Raw genomic sequence first — 4223 nt, 5'->3', positions numbered from 1 at the left:
GGGCAGGGCTGGGTGCACATCGTCGCCTCCGCTTGGCACCAGGTTTGGAGTCGCAGGGACTTGCGGGGAAACGTCACCCAAGAAAAGCCAGTGGCAATGGGAGAGCAAAGAAAAGAATTAGACAAGGACTATCTCTGCCTCTGTGCCACCTCTCCCATTGCCTGTCCCCAAGGGTGCGGGGACAGGAAGGTCCCTTCCCCAGGGCCAGGAGAAGTCACCAGGATCACTGAGCCGGGCCAAAGGCTACCCTCAGCCCCGGGAAACCCCAGGAAAGCGAGCCGGTGCCCAGCCGGCACCGACCCAGCCCTCGCCACCGCGCTGCTCCCGGGCCGGGCTGGCTGCAGCCGCGGCCCCTGGGCTGTCCCAAACCCCGTGCCCCATTTACTGGAGCGGGAAAAGCACTGGTGCAGGGACCGGGTCCAGGCAGCTCTCACAGCTGCATGATGGCCTCTCGCTTCTCTTTTCCTGTTCCCAGCAGCAGTCACCCCACGGGGTGGCCTTTCCCCACTTCTCCCTTTGCTCCTGGCCCGAGACAGTGCCGGTCCCCAGCCCTGCAGGCGCTGCGACCCGATGGCTTCCCCGCTCCCAGAAGCTCCTTTTGCACGGGTGAAGGGTGAGCGCAGCTGGCAGGGCACGCTCTGCAAAGGGCGTCTCATCTCCCTTGCCCAGAGGAACCAGCCCCAAGCATCACCCAAGGCTGCTCAGCAGGGCAAGGGCACAACGGGGTCACATTGAACCCAAAACCCCATCCTCGACCACCAACACGACTTCCCTCAGCTCCGCTGGCCGAGCACGCGGCGTACATGGTCACCATCGCCCACCGCACAGCCACCTCTCGGCGTTGCGCTTTGAGACAAGGTGGTTTGGCCAATGTCCTACTTCTTCTTTAGCATCTCGGCTCTTCTCCCACTTCCATAAGCAGCATCCTCTCTGCTCGTGGGGGGAACGGGCTCAGCAAGCACCTCAACCCCACATCTGGTCCATCTTCCAGGAGAGCAGGTCACCTATGAGCATCCCCCGTGTCTGGGAGGAGCCCCCCACCCAAGAGAAAAAATGAAAGCAAGGGAAAGGGGTTGGAAATGAGGGCTTGGCCCAAGCCCTGACATCAGCTGGAGATTTTCTGTCTCTTCCAAAGGGCGCCGGATCAGGTGTCCCCACACAATTATCATCGCCTGGTCACAATCTCTGGTGGTACCGCACCGGCGGTGGAGCCGAGAGCAGCTGAGAGTGCCGTGCCGGTGGACGGCCCAGGTTGCAGACCCTCCCCTGGGCCCGTGGGCTTTTGAGATGAAAAGAAGCAATAAAATCCCAACGAGAGAAGCAGCGGCCAGGTGAGAGCCAGGACGTGAGCGGCTCCCTCCCATGCCGGCTGTTAAATGGTTGTGGAGCCCCTGCAAAGGACAAGTCCTTCACGGCACAAAGGGCTCAATATGGGTTGGGGACGGGTCTTGGAGCAGGCGCTCGACCCTAAAGGCTTCCCGGGGACACCGAGCCCTCCCCGGGCGCCACACGCCGACCTCCAGCCCAAACCTGCTCGGCCCCGGCTGCACGTGGAGCCGTGCCGCAGCGATGCTGCTGCAGAGCGTCCCCGTGGGCCGCCCACAGCGTAGCCGGTGGCACGACCCCCCCGGCGCTTTGATGGCAGCTCCCAGCAGTTGCAAACCCCAAAACACCCAATGTCTTGTCTTTACTGTATCCCCCAAATACCCATTTATCACTCTCCTCTGAGGCTGTTGCAGGGCACAAAGGCTACCGCAGCGAACCCCCACGGCAGGCACGAAGCCTCTGGGCTACAGTCAGGGCCAGGCAGAAGATGTTAATTATTCCGTTAGTGAAACACATTAAAAACAAAACTGACAAAAAACCCCAAACAAACAAACCAAAAAAACCCTCAGCCAAAACGGAAAACAACCCCAAACCCCCACCAAACAAATGGCACCAGCATTATGGAAAAAATAAAGTTATTACTGGCTGCAAACGTTCAGGCTCCTGAGCAAGGTCTTTCATAGGTAATTTCTGTTGTAATTAACATCTCTGGGGTTAATGGATCCAAGTTTCAGGGGATAAAGAGCCGCATTGTTAACAGCCCGCTCTCCTGGCTGCGTCCGTCCAGGCTGGGGCTGGACCGACCGGGAAATCTCCGCTTTCATCTGCCATTAGCGTCAGCCCAGCTGTTATACCCAGGAAATTAAAACTATTCACTGCAGTAAAGTTTTAACGTCCGCGGTTTTATTTGACGTCCCGTGACTTATGGGCTGGACTGGATCCCCCTGCTCTGATCTCTTGGATTTGAGCTTGAAAAAGGCACCGAACGACAGCTCCCGGCACCCAGCCGCTGGGCCGGGAGCGACCCACGGCCCCGAGGTGCCCGTTTCCCTCCGCCGGCTCCCAGCTCGGCAAACACGGGGCCAGAGGCAGCTCGGTTTGCAGTTCTGCAGCTCCGTGCTGCCTCTGTCCTCAGGAAACCTCCCCGCTGCCGGCTGCACGCTGGCCCAAGCGATGCTTGGGCTGTGATCGTTTTTCACATCCATCAGCACTTCTGTGCAGGGCGGCCGGTGCGGAGCAGAGCATCACGGGGATGGACAGGGAGAAGGGACGGGGATGGACAGGGAGAAGGGACGGGGACGCCCGGGGAGAAGGAAGGGACGGGTCCTCCAGCATGGGGACAGCCCGCTGCGGGGCAGAGAAAAACCCGTTGTGTGGCTCATCCCGGTCTCAAACTGTCCCATGTGTTTTATAGCCTCTGGTACCCTCCTGGCCAAGGGTACCTCCCTGCAAATTTCCGTGCTGGTCTGTCCATCGGCGATTTGTGCATTTGGGAATAGAGGGAGGAGGCAGGACCCTGCACCAGCCTCCACCGACCAGTTTTCACTGCGGGCAAAGCCAGCAAATCAATACTTGCATCCAAAACCTTAGGGAGAATTACACTCGGTACCCGATCTCCCCCCACGGGGACACGGAGCTCTGAGCTCTCAGAGGGGAACACACGGTTCGGGAGATCCGAAGCGGCTGCTTGGTGTCCCCGGCCGTGCCGGGAGAGCGGCTGCAGCAGGAGGCTCTCGCTGGAGCTACTGCAGTAGCATCCTGGATTTCAGCAGGCAAAGAAATGCTTAACGGATGGATTTTGCATCCATCCTTGTGGCTCCTAGAATATCTTCATAAGCCACAATGTGCCCTTAATCCCACAACAAAATCAAGTCAAAGAGCAATTAATATTCTGATACCTGTGGCTAGCTGAAGTGATATAGAGCTGAAGATTTCTTTTTCCATTTCACTCCAACTGTGGTTTTGTTTTTTTCCAGCCATTCTCTGGTCAGTGGTTTTAGGGGCACCAAGGTTCACTTTTGTGGGTAACCTCCACTGTTAGCTGTTGATTTAATTAACTCAGGCTCCTCTGCCTTCTTGACCATACCAACCCCAGCAGGGCTGGATTTCAAACACAAGCCATGAGTATTTCTCAGGGCTTAAAAAAAAAAGCCCTGAGAAATTAAAAGACGACGACTCTGAACGACTGGGTTCTGCAATTCCAGGGTGGCAATATTGGTTGCTTAGTCTTAAACCCGATTAGCAACAAGCATTTGTGACTTGTTTAGCCTAAACTTGAGCCGAGTGTTAATGAACGTGTTCAACGGCTAAAAGTCACGGCACGACCACGGGGATGCTCACGGCATCTCCCACAGGCAGCACGGAACGGCAGCTCCTGCTGCTTTGCAGAGACCTCTGGTTGCACCCCAAAAAAGAAGGGAAGATAAGAGTTTCTGGGCAGGTCAGGTAGAGAGAGAACCCCGGAGCCCAGGGAAGGGACCCGTGCTGCCCCAGCACAGCCCCACAACTGCTGTCCCCATGGGAAACATCCGCAGGTCCAAGGCCAGGTGGGGTTGGAGGAGGAGAAGCCTCCAAGTCCTCTGGGTTCGGAGCAATGGGAAAACAACTGTTACCCACAAGAGCGTTTACCAACAAAGTCACCAAGCTGGACCCCAGCGAGAAACACGGTCCCCAGCCTCCAGGGAGGGGTTGACACCAAGAAAGCCCCAGCAAGACCCAAGGACGTCCTCCATCCCCTGCTGAACCTCCCTGACCTTCGCCGGCAGCCAAAACCCCGGCCGAGCAATTGGCCCAGGCAGGTGCTGCCTTGTTTTTAGCAACCTTGTTGAAATTTAAATTGATTTGTTATTTATCCAACTGACAACAAAGAGAGGAAAAAAAGTCCTAACTCTGTGCGC

Source organism: Ciconia boyciana, chromosome 21 (genome assembly GCF_034638445.1).
Source record: "Ciconia boyciana chromosome 21, ASM3463844v1, whole genome shotgun sequence".
NCBI lineage: Eukaryota > Metazoa > Chordata > Aves > Ciconiiformes > Ciconiidae > Ciconia > Ciconia boyciana.
The sequence above is the reverse complement of the archived record's forward strand: the minus strand, read 5'-3'. Positions refer to the sequence as shown.